Below are 18,827 nucleotides of genomic sequence, written 5' to 3'. Positions count from 1 at the left end.
AAGTCACGCAGGGGCTGGCCCTTGGGTCTTCTTCTCCCTCTCCCCGTTCCTCCACGGCCTTGGCACACGGTCTCAATGGACCTGATCACTGATCTGCCGCGTACACAGGGTTTTGATACCCTTTGGGTCGTCGTCGACACCTATACCAAACTGGCGCGTTTCATACCGTGCAAGGGGGTACCCTCAGCCCCAGTCTTGGCTAAGCATTTCTTTAGGTCTGTGTTCTGTCTTTTTGGCTTGCCCCATGTGTTAGTTTCCGATCGTGGCACGCAGTTTACCTCCCAATTCTGGCGGGCACTCACCTCTCTACTGGGGATCGACGCTCACTACTACTCTGCTTATCATCCAGAGAGTGATGGGCAGACCGAGAGGGTCAACCAGACATTAGAGCAGTATCTACGCTGTCTGACATTACAGTACCAGGACACATGGCTCAACCTGTTGCATCTCGCCGAGTTCGCCTACAACAATACACTGCACTCTGCTACTGGGTTCTCGCCTTTCTTTTCCCTCTATGGCCAATATCCCCGTACTCTCCCCATTCCGGACTTCTCCTCTTCTGATACCCCCGCCGCTTCGGCCTGTGCTCGGGATCTGGTTTCGGTCCATGCCCAAACGTTGGTCCACCTGCGCGAAGCCCAGGCCTACATGAAAAATGCTGCTGACAGGAGGAGGGCGGATGCCTCTGCCTACAGGGTGGGGAACCGGGTTTGGCTCTCTACCCGCCATTTGCGCATCCCTGGCTGTCGCAAACTGTTTCCTCATTTTGTGGGTCCGTATGGGGTGGTCAAGGTCCTGAACCCGGTGTCGTTGCGCCTGGCGGTGCCCCCCGCCTGGCGGATCCACCCGGTGTTTCACGTCTCCCTGCTTAAGCCATGCCTTGGCCCTACCCGGTTGGCTGCCCCTCCTGCCCCGGTCTCTGTCTCATCCCCTGATGTGTTTGAAGTGCGGGCTGTTCTGGGTTCCCGTATGTACAGGGGTGGGTTGCAGTATCTGGTGGACTGGCTGGGTTACGGTCCTAAGGACCGCTCTTGGGTTGCTTCCCGGGATGTTCATGCTCCTCGTTTGGTGGCCCGGTTTCTCACCGCAAGCACCCTTACAGCCCACCCGGTCGTGGGCCTTTAGGTGGGGGCTCTGTCACTCCCCCGCACTCACCCCCACTCCCACTTTCTCCCTCACACCCGTCTCCCCTACCTGGCGCTTCTCGCCATCATGTTTTCCACCCACATCAGCAAGGGAGGCACGGCAGGCGGGATACCACGGTGGGCAGACCTGCCTCTTTTCACCCTTTTCCATGGTGGTGGTTGCCATGGCGCCTCCTCCACACCCGGCGATGCCAGCATACCAGGAAGCGCTGGCAGCACCAATCGCTGGCCGCGTTGCGCTCTGCGTAATGCGCGCGAGCGGTCACGTGATGCGTCACGTGACTCTGCTCGCAGCTTCAAAAGAAGCCGGCAAATGCAGCGCATCGCTTCACAGCTACTTCTCCGGAAGACTGCCAGGTGTTACTTACTGCATCTTGTTACTATCCTTACCTCGACCTCGGAACGTTTTACTTGGACTTGCTTTGGATTACCCTTGGACTTTGGCTCGCTCTCTGACCCTCCGGATCATCTTGACCTCTGTTTGAACACTGGACTTGGCTCTGGATTGTCCCTCTGTTTCTGAAACCTTGGATTGCTTCAAGTTTTGCCACAGATCAAGTTCTTGCTTCACCCAGGTGTTTCCGGAGTGCCAACTGCATCATCCCAGCCTGCTGTTGGTTTCCCCTGCTGTCTGTGTAGGTCTCCTACCTATGCTACCATCCTTTAGGTAAGCTGGTGTCACTGTACCTTGTTTGCTCCCTCTGCCAGTTGCCTTTTGGGTGTTTCCTTGATTCTAATCCTTTGCCTTACAGCACTCAGGGGTCCTTCCAGCGTTCCCGGTACCAGGCTGACGATGACACTCCACACCTGTGGCCTCAAGGATTGCTAGGGCAGTTATTTTTTCCTGCTCGAACGGTACTTGGGGACGGAGGTATTACATAACTGCACGACCATCAAGTCTGACCCATCGAGTTAGAACAGCTCCACAGCAGAACGTTTATTGGCATCTTCCTCTTCACAAGGCTCTCCTCAGCAGTTGATGAACATAATCACTTCTCAGCTGCGCTATGATGGCTCTCAGGAGCTTGTTTAATTGTGCATGCTTTACTGGTATCTGAGGAATGTGGGTATGTCAACATTGGTTGATCTACCCACTAGTTCTGGAAAGTTCTCAATGAGTCGAAAGAAGACATGGTATGCATATCTGCTGTCTTCTGGTGACAATGACATTCGTTCTGATTTTCTGGTCTCTAGATCATAGGCCTTTCTTGTGACGTGAACAGTCTTTACACTTTCCTGCTGTGTGGATTGCAACCACGTAGCTCAGTTTGTACCACACTTGGTTTAAGAATTTGTTGTTTCTTGGATCTCTGATAAAGGTTAAGGTATCTGTGGTTCTCCCGACGAGTCCTGGGCATTCCTCTATGATGCGAAAGAAGAGCGTGTATGTCAGCTCATCAATGATCACTTGTGGTGGAAGCATCTGTACCCTTATCACTGTACTCGGGCAGTGCAATGAAGGCTTCCGTGATAACAGTCAGTAGTTGCCAGATTATTGTCTTGTTGGCCGGATCTTGAATAAAGTCTGTGATACTGGTAACTCTCCCTACAAGTGATGGATATGTCTCTAATACTAGCCGGAAACAGGAAAGCACATCCTCTGTGATGCTTCTACTGGGGAATACCATAAATTCTGTGAACAAAGTCTCAAGACTGATTGCTTCAGGATACGGTGTTACACTCTCAGACAATGTCTTATTTTCAGACTATCAGAGTCTTGATTCTTTGTACTAATTGGGCATGTCGTGCTTTCAAAAAGTTCATTTTATCAATGTTGTAGTGGCTTTGGATGCACTTCTCTTTACCCTGCAACTTGGATGTACAGAGTGTTCATTATGTCCTTATTCCCCCTTGGCTGGGGAACCTGTCCAGTTTTATGCCACAACTTGCATCCGGGTTCTTTGTCTTGGTTTTCTGCTCATGCGTCCTTCTTCCTCGCCATGGATCTTGTCTGCATGTGCTGAGGTTCTTCCCCGTTGTCTGTGGTTTCTTTGCAGTTGGATGCAGCAGGAGGGCTCTCTCCTATATAGGGTTTAATGTAATTCAGGAAGATCCATGCCCTTCTGCCCTGGAGCTTGACGGCGGAGGGGGTGCAGTCCTCTATGATGAAAGGGCCATTAAATCTTGGCTCGTCCCACCTTTTCCTGGTAAAGTTCTTCACAAGCACGCTGTCACCAGGGAAGACGAGCAGCACATGTACACCTTGCTTGGTGTCTGCTTCAGCACTTCCTGCTGTGTTTCGTGCTGCGCCATCCCCTTTTCGCCGTCCCTGCAGCTGGCCTGTAATGACAGGGGCGCTGGATGTCATACAGTTAATAGCCTCTCTCTCTCACGCCCTCCGGGCCGAACCACCTTACTGGACTTTTAGAAAACACTTACAAACTTGGTTATTCTGCTAAGTGCCCTGTCGGCCTGCACCATGTCTCACTGCCTCTTACTTGTATGAAACACAATAACCGGAACCTACTTGCCTCATGGTTAAGTGCACTGTCTATAAATGCAATAATTAATAAATAAATGGTGCCTGCATATTCATATGTGACCGAGATATCTGGAGAAACGATATGATAACACATATACCTGGCTTGATGATGCACAATAACACACTACTCTAGCAGAAAAAAAGCACAACATAAAAGAAAATAAATTGCCAAGAAATAACTATACATTTTGTGACTGTAGCCTGAAGGATACAAAATGAATTTAACATGCTATGTCTGTATAAATACACCAACTTTGGATATAGTTGTGTTACTGAAGACGTCTGCCTGCATCATGCCGGTAGATATTGCATGTAATCTTAAATGTGGTGTCCAGTTAAAGGATCAAATAGCAAAGGATCGAATGCCAAAGGGTCAACGCAATTTGACCTAAAACCAAAGGGTCGAATGTTTTTATTTGTAAATATATATTTTTTGGGTTTTCGTTTTGTAAAAAAAAATGTTTTTTACCAAAAAAATGGGGTTTCGGGGGGGCCCTTCCATACCCCCCCAAAAAAAAAAAACTTTAAAAAAAAAAATGTCGACCCTTTGGTTTTAGGTCCTTTTGATTCGGCCCTTTTGGCATTCGATCCTATGTTTTCGATCCTTTGACCTATAACCCTTAAATGCATTGGAAGATCAGTAGTCCAGGTTATTTCTGGTTTTCTGGTACTATACTTTCATTTGTATTACCTTCAGCAGCTACCACAGTGTGCTGCGTCCAGATTTAACTACTGGCTGGAGACAAAGTACTCTGATGTGTTGCTGTCTAATCACAGGAATCAAGCATATGTGCTCCTGGGTTGAGTTTTCAATGGCATGCTCTGAGGAATGAATGCCCCCTCACAGCACATAGAAAGCCAGAAAATAGTTCCTTGGGTTCAATTATGAAGTATGATATTAAATAACACGAACTGAAGGTAATTTTACAGGAAATCAATCAGGCGTTAAGCATCTTCATTTTGTTTTTATTGTTATTGCTCTATTTGAAAAAATAGCATTATGACATTCCACGGGGTTAGTGTTGCACCTTTATTGATTTCTGCAAATGCGTACGCTGCAAAGCTTTATTGATATGTCTTAGAATACCAATTTTCACACCTCTATTCAGTTATCAAGTAATTACACTGGGAAAAGGGAGAAAGAAAGAAGTTGTGAAGTTGTCGGGGAGGTTTTCTTTGGTATGAAGCAGTCACTCACAAGAAGCCTTGTATACGTATGTCTTCATACACATGGCCTAATATTGAGAAATGGTAGCATGGCCAGGGACGTCATTTCACTAAAATGCCAGGGGTAGCGAAAGTGACATCACACGACCTTGACCTCTGATGACATCATAGGAAGTGATGCAATGTGACCCCACCCGGAAGTGATATCACAGGAAGCGAGAATTCTAGAAAGACAAATTATCTGGTATTCCCATTCTTTCTTCTTTCGGGTCACTGTTGAAAGTGTTAGACTTGTGGAACCCCTGTTTTTTTGTGGTTATTTGTAAGAGGCCTGAACATGAAAGCCAGCCACTCCAGAAGCAAAGAGCCACATGGCGTTAGCCACAGCCCAAGATATTGCATTAGAAAAAAGTTATTTTTTGGGGGGGTAACCAGGGACACCACAGGGGTAGCAAGGGAGACCTCAGAGGTCGCAGTCACGACCCCTGACAACCCCTAAATGACGTCCCTGAGCATGGCTATATATCTCCATACAACCATTGAAAGCACAGTTCCTCTACTTTGCTCTACTAGTTCAATTCTTTGCAATCAATGGCCATATTATCCAAAGTTTGGTCCCTGAAAAAGCAGGGTTTTGCTATTAAAGAAGAAGCCCTAAATCACCTTCAATAATACTCAATGTATCTATTTATTTACAGTTGATTTGTAAGACGCCAAACGGTGGGGGAACGTATGGGTGATAGGGCTGACCTTCCCATCCTTGCACTAGTCAGGTCAGGTGAGTGCTAGTGGGAGAGGGGAGGGGGTAAGTGCAGAAGGGGAGCAGGCAGGAACTCAAATGACAGGCTGTGAATGCAACAGCATGTTAGGCCCTAAATGGACTGCAAGGATATTCATCGGGCGTAGTCAGATAGCAAAGAAAAAGACAATATGTGAACTGATAAGCACCCCATCACAGGCAAGAAGAGAAGCAAAGTAGACTGCAAGAGCCGGGTCCAGGGGGTACCTGCATAGCAGGGCAAGGGTCATAAGGGTGATCAATGACAGGGTGGCCTTTCAAACTCGGTCAAATATTTTCAAGGGCAGCCAACGACAGGTGAGTAAAAGTCTGGGTACGGGTCTGCATCAGAGACCAGTAGAAGCAGAGGTGAGGCCCCCACTTAAGGATCACAAAGTCTTTGAAGGGGAGATTCTTAAGTCCTTTTCTGACATGACAACGGGGCTCATTATAAGTTGGCCCGTGCAGTAAACACATACCAGCACTTTACTGCACCGGCCGACTACGAGTTTGCCAGTGAGGTGGCGAAATGATCTCCAGCCACTGCCCGGCCACTGCCAATATCATACATAATACTTGAGAATTCACATGTACAGCGTTGTACAGGTTAAGTCCTATGATCACTGCGCATGTGTTTGTGATTCTGCATAGGACTGGATCTGGAATAATCAATCCTCTGTTTGTGTGTGGGGGCACTGCCATCTGAATGCTCAGATACCAACTCTCCTAATAAGGTCTTACATATGCAAACAACTGGCAGTTTTTATTGAAGAACTAGCATCGCGTTTTTAAGACCCTAACTAAGTACCATTCCAGACCCAATCATATGCATTATCACAAACATATGCGCAGTGATCATTGGACTTAACCTGTACAACGCTGTACATGAGAATTCTTAAGGATTATTTATGATATGGACAGTGGCCCACTGTGAGTGTAAACTAGAATTTATCATAAGGAATAACAACTAGCTAATGTAAGGAAGAAATGTCAATGGGATACAAATGCATGATACAGAATCGTACCAAAATGTTGCCTTCATTTGTGCGCCCCCGCAGTCACTGCGACTTTGGGGGCACACAAAATAAGGGTGACATTTACTGCGCCCAAGCAGAGCAGGGGTAGCGGGGGTGTCCCCCTCTCTACGTGGGCGCCGTAACAGGAGTCGGGGGTTGCAGGGGTTTTCCCCGCTTACCATTTTTGTAAGCGGGGGACAAGAAAGAAAAACAAAAAAAGAAAAGCACCATGCAGCGTCACCTCTAACCCACGTTAGTGGGTGGAGCTGACACCGCAGGGATAGCAGAGTGTAGGCGGCACACACAGATGGGTGCCGCTGTCAAGGTAAGTGGGGTGGGGGGGTTTGGAAGCAAAATGTGGGCCGGGGGATGCAGGCACAGTTATCTATCTGATCACTGCACTGCGCTGTAATTGGCGTCAACATTTTCGTCGGCGCAGTTACGGGCGGTGCTGTGATCACATAGATTACATGATACTAATGCAGAAACAAGTTTGCAATGTGGCATAGATTCTGATTAACCAACATTGCTAATATCATAAAACTGTGAATGAACAGTACCAGAATACTTAGACAACTATTGCAATATTATACATAATGTTACTAACCCACGATTGCCTGTACTTTGGAACAGGGTATTTTGTTATAATTGTTGTATATATACTGCTACGCCTTGACAAAGTCCGCACCAGAATGAAACAATAGCATGTGCCACCTTTTGCTTAATGTTGGCTTAGGAAGTTTAGACATAACCTAGGATGACCTAGGTTTGTACCGAAGGGCAAAATGTTTTTTTTTTTTTTTTAATAAGAATAAAACCTCTATTTGGTTATGTAGGCTTGATTTGATTCCAGTTGTCATGGCGTGGAACCATATCTAGCTAACTCACAACCCAGTCTCATAATCATTACTGCTAGGGGTTTGGCCTTCAACTGTCAAACATTAGCACTTCTCAGCTCACTCTGCCAAGTTCTGTAGTTTCCTTTTGGGCATGCAGCTCTATCACTGCTCCTCATCCTTCGGGTCGTGTCTTTTGCTGTTTGCTCTCTGCTTGACTCACTTCTGCTTCTCTGCCCTGGGATCCAATTGTGGATGCCTACTCCTTACTCCACAGCCTGCTTGCCAGCCCTGCTTCTCTCTGCATTTCAGCTCCCCTCTGATATCATCTCACTGCACTTGATCTTTCTCCATGTTCTCACACCTTTTTGGCTGATTCCACACTTATCAGCACTTCATTCCTCTTAGTGTGTCATCTGGGGCAAAGGCCTTCAAAAGTATTGAATGATCAGTAGCCTACTTTAACGCTCTCCTACCTGAAACTGTGTGAGCTATCAGGGCATAGCATAGACATTTCTCTAGATGTTACATGTATGATGTCACTTGGCCAACTCTCACACATGCATCCTTCTGAAGCATGGGGATAAATCAGTTTGCCAAACTCACTTAGGGCCTCATTACAACTCTGGCGGAAGGCGTGCAGGTAAAACCGGCAGGCTTCCGCCGGAGTTGTGATTTTTTCCAGCACCGGGCTTCACGGAAACATCGGGGGATTACGGCCCCGGAGCTCCTGGAAGTCAGGCGCCGAAAAAATGTGAATCCCCATTCCCATCAATGGGAATGGGGATGACGGAAGCACCGGCACTGTTAATAACGGTGCTGGTGCTTCCTGGAAAGTCTGAGTAGGCTACCGTCCTGCCTGCCAGGTCAGAACTGGCAGGCAGGACGTCAACCACCCACAGACTCGGAGTGTGCCGGTCCGGTAAGAATGGTGCCGGTAGGTTTACCGGCATCATTGTTACCGGACCGGCACATTCATAATGAGGCCCTTAGTCTTTTCAACCAAAGTGGAATGAGTTTTGGGGCCATACTGTAGCCCCTAACATCCCCTGGAGGATTAAACACACGCATTCCTGGTCATCCATTGCATTGTCTCCAGGCCAGAAATGGAGAGTGTACATGGTAATCAGAACCTGTTGCTTTTCAAAGTATATGGGGTGGTCATCTTGACAATACTACCAGGGGACACCATCCCCATAAGAAGATGGAGGGAGTCACTCTTGTGTGCATGCAGATGCAGAAATGCATGGAACAGCAGCAGTGTGAGCCGCTCCTGGTGCAGTGCATTATCATCCCTCAAATTGGAATACAAATATATATATTCTTTTTTTTTTTCTTTTAGCAGACCAGACATTTTAGTAAGTCTGCATATATAATAGTATAATTTAGGTTGACAGCTCAGGTTACCATTTGAGATAAAAAACAGTTAACATATGTTACCTTTCTTTCTGGTATACTCCTACTCGTCTAGTGACCACAACATAAAACTGGCCACATGTTATTTTGCATTCTCAGTACTGTTCATGAAGTGGGTTTTATGTAAAAATATGAAGGCCTTTTCTCAAAAAAGTATATATTTTAATAAAGACTGGTGAAGCTTACCATGGGCAATGACTGGTCATTGATCACAGAAACACAAAACCCTCCTGATATTCTAATAACAGTAGAAACGGATAGTGCAGCTGTCAGGCATGACACCTATACCCTTCACGGTATGCCACCACAAAATATTGGTGAAAAAGCTCATCATATGGACAGCCACATACAGTCAAGCAGCATTTAGTTGGGATGTTCCCAAGTATCACTCCCATAAAGACCAAACAATCCAAAATGATGCAACTACCATATAACATAAATTGACAGCAGGAGGAAGTGCTTTAAGCTCATAATGTTCATTTGCATGTCTCAAAAGACCAGGAGAGACAGATGGAGAAATGTGCATCATGAGCTAAGCAATTTGTATGGCCTTTTCAGCAACAAGATGATATGCAAAGGGCACATGGGGCTGTTTCCTTTCAAAGAGAATGGCACATGTGGCCATTGGCGGGGCAGGCAGGAGCAGGGTCGTCATTTCACCAAAATGCCAGGGGTCGCGGAAGTGACATCACAGGAAGTGATGTCATTTGATCCCGCCCCCAAGTGACATCACATGATGTGATGTTACACAACATTTCACCCCTTCACAAAACAGGAAGTGGCATCACATAGTATTGGTCCTCAGTACACTAAGAACAGTACGATTACGATATTACTGTACTATGATATGTCACATGTCCAAACTGACTATAAAGTCACCACAACTACAAACTTCTCTTGGTGATTCAGAAATGCACTTATATCTAAATAATAGAGTGCAATGCTGAGACAACTACAAAAGCTAAACTACAGGCTTGAGCTAACATATTTAAAACATTTCAAATGTAGCCCTTGCATAGGACAAAACTGCTGGCGAATATCCCAGACGCGTTTGACAATATAAGGGGCTGCCTGTGGTTCTAAAATTATTTGCACAGTCAGCCACCTTTCAACCCAGCAGATCATTTTTTTATTGGACAGGTTTAATAGCACGACATTGATCTAATACTTTCTGGATGAATGCTCACAAAAAGGTTAAAGATAGAAGCCTTCTTTGCAGTAATGACCAGGGTACTGGTGTAAAAGCTCTCATCTTCAATGGACAAATGCACCTTCTGTCAAATGTCATCTGGGGACACACTTTACAAATGTATACTGGACACGGAACTTGCATGCAGCATGAGAAACTCAAGGGGCTTGTGGGGAGGCGGTGGAGCATGTACCTGCTGCTAAATAAAGAAATTGGCCCCTAATGGGTCAAAGAAAAGCATTGCCCCAGAACAAAGAGCAGCTTAGAAGGTAGCGGACAACTTGACAATTACCTTCGTTAAACAGTGCCAATCCAGCTGATACAGCATTGTGCTTGAGGACAGGGGACCAATGCAAACAAACAAGTAATACTATGTGCAATCCCTATTCAAACCACAACGCAATAAGACATCCCAAACAGCCCATGCGGCACGGCAGCCAGCCCCGAGCACGTACATTGATGAAATGAAACGGGGACATCAAGCCAGCATTAGCCCTCCCGTCAATGACATTGGTGCCTGGAGACTGTCACCCCCTTGCATTCCCCAATCCTACCCTTGAGACAATCATCACTGTCACTAGATTAAATGAATGCCGGCATTAACAAGGCAACAACAATTTAAATAACATTTGAAGTTTTGCCGCACAGTTATTCTTTCTCCTCGCTTGACAATATTTACTGCATCCTCGGCTCTGCACGTTACCCATTAATGAGCCCTCATGCACCGTTGCACAAACCCCTGTAACATACTCACGGCCGCAGACATCATTCCGCCCTTTGGGGCTAGCAACTGCCCTTTGAGCAGGTGGAAGGGGCGAGCGGATGTCCGTGTCATCTGGTGGTGCCCAGCCTCTGCGCAGAGACACACCAAGGCTGGGCATCAAAATAAGATTAATTTCCCTCCATGGGTGAGCCACGGGCCCGCGCTCAGTCATTTCTTTTTTTCGTGCCAGCCAGCGCCAGGCCCTGGGGCTGGGCTCTTATAAAAAGCAACAATCGTGCATCGCTCTCGGTTAAGCCAATGGTTGCTAAGCAACCCTTGCAAGGCTTGACTCGCTCAAGGAGTCACATTGGCGCCTGGCTCGCGCGCCACCCACGCAGGCATGGAGCTTGTGATTTCTTTAATCCTCAAATGAACAACCAACACGCGCTTGAGAACGTTTCTGCAGACAGTGGCGGGCGCCCACCGCCGAGCTTGCACGTTGTGCTTTTTTTAACTAATAGTTTGCTGTTTTCAACAGGGGTCTGTCTCCTGTTGAAAACAACAAACTCTTAAGAAAATACCAGCCAAACCCATGCTCCAGTCCAGCGGTCGCAGGAGGTCAGCAGAGGTTGCAACTGTGACCACAGAGGTCACACTTGCGACCTCTGGCGACCCCCAAATGACGTCCCTGGGCAGGAGACTACACTTAGTAAATGTATGATTTTAAAGTAGTTTTCTAAGGTTTATGCGGTTTACCTCTGTCTTGATAACAAAAGCAGTTGATTTCAAAGTGAGGCACCCTGGGATCCTATTCAACTTTTCTTAACCTTGACAAAGATTGGTTTCTGTCGGCTATCTATCTGAACTCTCGGGGAGTTATTGTACCTCTTGATGTCTGGTTTGAGACAGGTAGGTCTGCATCCAATGTAAGTCCTATGTGTAATGCAGAGTGATATCTATGATATTATTTTCATTCACGTTAGCCAGTGCCAGCCTTTTATGCAGAGGTGGTATGATCCTGGGGTTGCAACTTCATGATGAGCCTTGCAGTCTTGTGCTTAATTAGTTGCAGGAAGTGCATTAGATGTTTTAGGAGGACACTATACCATCTCTTTGAATTGTCAATTTTTGAACAGATATTGGTCACTCTGGAAGATACTGTGATACTGTTGCACTCCAAATTCAAAAACATTGCTGCTGTTGTGAGAATATTGGAGGATAGAGCTGAAGATACGGAAGGGAGCACTTGCAGATGCAATGTGAGGATTATAGGGCTGCCGGAGGCGAGGAGGGTCACAGCATGGAACTTTTTCTGGAATGGTTATTCATGGACCTCTGCATGTTGAAAGGACTGCCAACACTGTTTATTGTGAAGAGAGCCTTCAGAGTGCCTGGGAGGAGAGTAACTCCTGGTGCTGCGCATAAGCTAATTGTGGTGAAATTCCTGAATTTTAGAGACAGGGATGCCTTCCTAAAGGATGTGTGGCACAGAGAGGTCTATGAGGTGGTTGGGCTCAGATGAGGGTCTTTCCAGCTTTTACACAAGAGGTATTGAAGCAACCCAAGTAATTTGACGCTGTGTGGACGGGGCTGTGTCACTTGCAGTCTTAATTGTGTGTGGTGTTCCCAAAGGGTACTGCATATGATTCTGCCTTACACTGGTGTACAGCGGTGAGGATCAAGTATAGTGATTACACTTAGAGTGCTGCTATTACCTTGGATCAACTAACCACAAAGCTAAACATCACTAAAATGCAATATTAATCATGTCTGGTATGGAAAGCTACAGTCAGGAGACCATCCTTAGTTACACTGTGTATTATCTGAAAAATCTGTGGAACCTCTCTGTTAAAGACAAAAAGTCAGAGTTGATTGAAAGGTTGTTAGAGAAACAAAGTCTGGAGGGTGGGTCTGAAATACATAACCCCTCAGCAAATGTGGAAAATGATGAGGATGATAATGTCTGTTATTGATGAGTTAAATGAGGCAGATGTTTCTCACAATGTAGGCCTCACTGCTCCTTTACCTGCTCAACATCCTCAACCTTTGTGCACTTGGACCCCTACAGGTCCTACACTCAATCCTGAATTCATTGCTCTAGAAATGATGAGGCCTGAATTGGAATGTAAACGTTTAAATGCTCAAACTGAACAAAAGCATCAAGAACTTAAGCTCAGAGAAATGGAGATGAATCATGCCTTAGAAAAGAAAAAGTTGTCTTTGGAAAATGCTTCTCTCCCAGAGTTTTCTAGGTCTTCCAGTCCTAAGAGACCCCGTATTCCTAAAGACATTGTTGGTATGTATGAGGCTAAGCTTGATTTTTTGGATTGGTTGGCAATGTTTGAATATAACCATGGGATTCAAGACATTACATGGAATCAGTTGCTTCCTTGGCTCTTCTCTAGGCTACCCACTGTTGCATCTGATGTTGTGATGGTGTTGGAGGGGGGGATAGGATGGATTATGAGTGTGTGAAGCTAGCTTTAATTGCTAGATTTTGAAAGATCCCTTCCCAGTACCTTAAGAGGTTTAGGACCCTCAAAAAGCATGATTGTACACTTATGTAGGTATGAGAAATCTTGTTATGTTGGAGTCAATTTATGGTGCCTGCTTTCCTGAGCTCAGACAGCACTTGGCTGATTCTAAGGAGATAGATCCCAAGAAGTAAACTAAGGCTGCTGACTTGTGGGTTGCCAACAGGGCTACTCACAAGTATTCTGGAGCAACTCAGAAGAAGCAGGAGGGAAATCAGCCAAAGAAGAAAATCAAGGAGAATTCAAATACCTCCAATCCAAAAGAGGCCCCCAAACAAAACAATAAGGGTAAGCCACAAGGGAAACCGAAACAGGCTAGTGTACCATCTGGACCCAAACCAGATGGAGGTCAGAACAAGCCCCCATTCATCAAACCATTTGGGAAATGTTATGTTTGGGGGTCAACTGACCATGTGAAAGGGGATCCTAGGTGCATGGGTAAACATTCAGGGTCCACACTGTCTCCTTAGCCTTCTCCCCAGTGAAAGAAGTACCTATGGCAAGTGGGAAATTTCACCTACTGGCTGATGAACGCATGAGAGTCTCAGCTAGTGTTTCTTTAGTGTCCCTGTGTTTGTGGGAACAACAGGATTTATGTTTAATTCCATCCCAGATAATACTAAAGAGTATTATAAATATAGTGTTCTTGTGAATGGCCAGGAGACTCCTGCTATCAAAGACACTGGAGCCGGCATAACTGTGTTGATGAATCATTTTTCAAGGTGAAGGATGTTGCAAAGGCACCCAAATGCCTAACCAAGTTAGCTGGAGGCCATGTGCAAATGCTTCCCCAGTTACCAGCTCTCATCCAGTGTAGTGATATGACTGTCAAGATACCTGTTAGTGTGCAGAGTGAAGTGCCTGGGAGAGTCCTTTTGGGTAATGGCCTGAAAACTCTTGGAGTTGTGTCTAGTACGCCCAGGCCTCCCAGTAAAAGAAAACAGGAGCTCACTAGGCCTGCAAGGGAGAGGACCTAGATAGGCTCTCCAGAGAAGTTGGTGTAGGAAACTATCACTCCCAGTCCACAGGAGTTGCTCACTGCTATTTCTGGAAAGAAAGAGGCACAGGGGAAACCCAAGACCTCAAAGAAAAAGACAGATATAACCCTTGTGCTACCAACAAGGACATCCTCAAGATTGTCCAAAGTCAAGAGGTAGAGTGTGAGGTACAACCCTGTGTGGTTGATCCAGTTTCTGTAAAGTCAGATCTGGAAGAAGACTTTGTTTTAGTTGGAGAACTCGACCCTGTTGACCATCATGAGCTGCAGTCTTTACTGGCAGAAGGTGGGCCCAACAGGGAAGACTTCAGCAGAGGACAAAGAGAGTGTCCTACTCTTGAAGGTCTTTGCCTACAGGCAGCTTCTCACCTCGATGGGCAAGAGCCCGGAAGCATAGGTTACACTGGGAAGATGGCCTCTTCTACAGTGAACCGACTGAGTCTATGCCTGGGGACTACAAAAAACTTGTAGTTCCCCTAGCAAACAGACTCCAGATACTACAGTGTGCCCATGAGATACCTTTGGCTGGTCATTTGATTTTCAAAAAGACCAAGGAAACACTCTCCTTATACTTCTACTGGCCTAAAATAGGTTCAGAAGTTGCCAAATTCTGCAGGAGCTGTCACACTTACCAAACCTTTGGCAAGAGTGGAGCCAAGAATGTGGCATCCCTCGTGCCTCTCCCAGTGGTGGGAGTTCCTTTTGAGAGGGTGGGCATCAACATTGTGGTCCCCTTGACCCTCTGACATCTTCAGGGAACTGGTTTATCCTGGATGTAGTAGACCTTGCTACTAGGTACCCTGAAGCAATACCTATGAGGACTGTTATGGTTCAGGCTGTGGCTAAGGCTCTACTTGGTATTTTTACCAGAGTAGGGTTTCCTAAGGAAGTGATATCCGATAGGGGAATCTAATTTTATGTCCCACTACATGCAAGCCATGTGGAAAAACGGTGGTGTAACTTACAAGTTCTCTACAGCCTACCATCCACAGACAAATGGACTGGTAGAGAGGTTTAATCGTACTATGGAGAGCATGATAGGTGCTTTAGAGGAACCCCTTAAAAGGAAGTGGGACCTTCTACTGCCATGCCTTATCTTTGTTTATAGAGAAGTCCCTCAGGAGGGAGTTGGTTACAGTCCCGTTGAACTTCTCTATGGCCATCCAGTCAGAGGTCCATTGGCCCTGATTAAGGAGGGGTTGGAGAGTGCTCCTTCCCCCAAGCCAGTCAGAGTGACTGACTATGTGATAGGTCTCCGGAGTAGAATGCCACACATGATGGCAGAAGCTAGTGATAACTTAAAAGCAGGTCAGACTCTGGTCAAACATTGGCATGACCAGAAGGCCAGCATGGTTGAGTTTACTCAAGACCAACTTGTATTAGTTATGGTGCCAACAAGGCAGAGGGCCTTGCAGGAGAAATGGATAGGACCCTTGAAGGTTGTGGGCAAACTTGGAAAAGTGAACTATTTGGTGGACTTAGGCAGACCTAAGGAGGCTCCCAGAGTCTTTCACACCAACCGTTTGAAGGCATATGTCTCGAGACCAGAAATGGGAGCTTTGCTTCTCTTCTAATCTGACATCTGAACAACAGGAGGAGTGCAAGGTTCTGTTAAATCAGTTTGCCACCCTGTTTTCACTTTCACCAGGCTTGAGTCCTTGGGGCCAGCATGATATTCTCACTAGTGACGGTTTACCTGTGAAAAGCAGAGGTTACAGAATGTCAGAACAAGTGAGATCCCACATCAAAAGAGAGGTCAACAAGATGTTTGATCTCGGGTTATAGAGCCCTCTACAGGTGCCTGGTCTAGTCCAGTTGTTCTAGTACCAAAGGCTGGATCCAAGGAGTTGAGATTCTGTGTGGACTATAGAGCTGTAAACGCAGTCACTAAGACTGATGGCCACCCATTTCCAAGGACAGATGAACAGGTGGATTAACTTGGCCCAGCCAAGTACCTCAGTACATTTGATCTGACGTCAGGCCATTGGCAAACAGCCCTGCCAGACCATGCCAAGGAGAAAACTGCATTTTCAACCCCAGCAGGCCTCTACCAGTTTAAGGTTATGCCTTTTGGATAAAAGAATGCACCTGCTACATTCCAAAGGATGGTCTATTAAGTTCTGAATGGGATGGAGGACTTCTGCATGGCATACTTGGATGACATTGCAGTGTTTAGCCCTACTTGGAAAAAACATATTGATCACTTAGGATATGTTTTGCAGGCTCTTGAGCAGGCCCATCTGACCATAAAGGCAAGCAAATGTCAAATTGGGCAAAGCAAAGTGGTCTACCTTGGTCATGAGGTACGAGGAGGTGAAATGAGGCCATTGCCTAGCAAAGTACAAGCTGTACAAAAGTGGGCCACCCCTACTACTCAAACCCAAGTGAGAGCCTTCCTAGATCTCACTGGGTACTACCGGAATTTCACAGAGAACTATGGGTCCATAGTTTCTCCATTGAATGTAATCTCCTCTCCAAAATTCCCTAAAAAGTTTAGATGGAATGAGGAGTGCACTCAAGCCTTTGAAAACCTGAATAAAGCCCTTTGTCATGCTCCAATCCTAAGAGCTCCTGATTACCACCAACCCTTCATTGTGCAGACAGATGCATCCAATACGGGTATAGGTACAGTACTTAGTCAAATGGATGAGAAAGGTAGGGAGCACCCCATTTGCTTCATCAATAGGAAACTGAAGGAACCAGAAACAAGGAAACAAGTTGGGCAACCATTGAGCGTGAGTGTTTTGCCATTGTGTGGTCTCTGAAGAAGTTTAGACCATACTTGTATGGATCTACTTTTGTGATTCAGACAGACCACCAATCCTTGATATGGGTAATGCAAATTAAAGGGGAGAACCCAAAACTTCTAAAATGGTCAATCTGCCTGCAAGGGTTTGATTTCACCATTGAGCACAGGTCAGGATGTCACCACCAAAATGCTGATGGTCTCTCTAGGATGTTTATAACCAACTAGAGTGAAGAGATTCATCCAGGAGTGGATTAAATCCTCCTGTTCCTTAGTCTGGGGTGCGGGGAGGACGAGTGTTAGGAAGAATGCTCCAGAATGGCTAATTTCCCTTACCTACAGAGTCCCTCAGCAGCTTTGCTGGCTTTCTAGGATTTATTTGTTTCACATGGTAAGAGTGCAAGACTTTTTCCCACTCTTACATGTGTTTTGCTGTGTGTGCTTAACATTTTTATGTGCTCATGGACTTCGGAGCCTCACCTACTCCACAGGCATCATCTTTCTTTACTGTGTGTCACACAGCAACTTTAGTGCAGTGACACAGGGTTGTCTTTTTAGACTTCCCAACTCAGACTCCATTTTCTGGGACTAACTACTCTCTCCCAGAACATGTAAAGTTAACATTGACTTTATTAGTCTTTTTAAATTCACAGACCCAGTACAAACTACCTTACATAGAGTTCTGGAAAAGGTTAATAGTTATCCCTTTTCGTCTGTTTCTCGTGGAACATTATTTCGTTCCCCTTTCTTTAAGGTTTGGCTGGTGGCAGTGGTATGTACCCTATTTTCCCTACCGCAGTCTATTTAAATAGCCTTGGTACTGTTTTAGGCTAAGTTAGTAGCCTCGAACTTAAACCCGCTGGACCCCATTTACTTTTGTTTGGTTCCAGCTGGGTTTATTCACCATTTCTTTCTGTAAAGGTCTTTCTCGTGTTTTACTCTGTGCGCCAAACCAGGTTTGGTTCCTTTGTTCGCCGTCCTTTGGTGGGCTTCTGCACAGAAGCCCTCCTTAGGCGCCTGAATGTCTGAGTGGGACAGGATGTGAGGGAGGGGTTTGAGACTCCCTGCACAGGGTCTCCTTGGAGACCCATGCCACACTCTGTATGACTGGCTGTGGTGATTGTCCCGCCGGACAGCCACGCTTCTGTGTGATTGACAGCCAGGCTGTGTGAATGGGGGAAAACTGCATAAAAAGCAGGTCTCTGGGACTGAGAAGGCAGAGTCGCCACTGGATCAAGAGACCGAAGCGAAGCTGACAGAAGAGGACCTCTACCACAACTGAACCTCTCAGTGAAGCCCTGCTGCAGGTCCGAATCTCCAAACTTCGAATACAGGGAAGATCTGCAAGAAATGCCTAACCTTGAGCTGGTGGAACCAACCAGTTAACCAAACTGCAAGCCAGGCCTCCCTCCTCTGGTCGAATTTGCTCTGCACAGCTACAGTGAACCGGTTAGCCTGGAGGACCGGACCCTGCTTGGGTTTTAAGGAGCTCACCTTTTATTTCATTGCTTTGCTCTGCTGCTGGTTTCTTCCCTGGGCAGTGCAGGACCATCCAGTCTTCCTAATTCGTGTCAGTCCGACAGTCGCTTCAGGAACCGTGAGCCTGCAGGACCTTCCAGGAACGTCCGCCTCAGCTACAGCCTTCTTCTTCATTTAAGGTACTGTTCAAACCCGGTTGTTTGTTCTGTCCGACAATGGTGAAAGTGTGTAAAACCTTTCGCCAATCCGAGGGCTTTTCCTTCTCTAATTATTTAAAGTAACTTTTCATCCGACCAACTTCGTTCTGAACTTTTGACAAAGACTTAACCGCGAACTACC

At 46.2% G+C, this 18,827-nt stretch overlaps 1 protein-coding gene and 1 long non-coding RNA gene across 2 annotated transcripts in view; one reads left to right on the top strand and one right to left on the bottom strand.

The window, feature by feature from the left end:
• Positions 1-11,116, bottom strand: part of LOC138515825 (uncharacterized) — a 247,397-nt gene extending 236,281 nt beyond the window's left edge. Inside the window, exon 1 of the long non-coding RNA XR_011282169.1 lies at positions 10,784-11,116. This is a non-coding gene — a long non-coding RNA (uncharacterized lncRNA). The remainder of the gene's footprint in view (positions 1-10,783) is intronic.
• The window catches only part of MMRN1 (multimerin 1), a 423,228-nt gene that overhangs the window by 380,461 nt on the left and 23,940 nt on the right, over positions 1-18,827 (top strand). The window lies entirely within an intron of this gene.

The sequence above is a fragment of the Ambystoma mexicanum genome, chromosome 6q (assembly GCF_040938575.1).
Source record: "Ambystoma mexicanum isolate Mex_15411 chromosome 6q, UKY_AmexF1_1, whole genome shotgun sequence".
Lineage (NCBI taxonomy): Eukaryota > Metazoa > Chordata > Amphibia > Caudata > Ambystomatidae > Ambystoma > Ambystoma mexicanum.
This window is presented reverse-complemented; position numbering and strand designations above follow the sequence as displayed.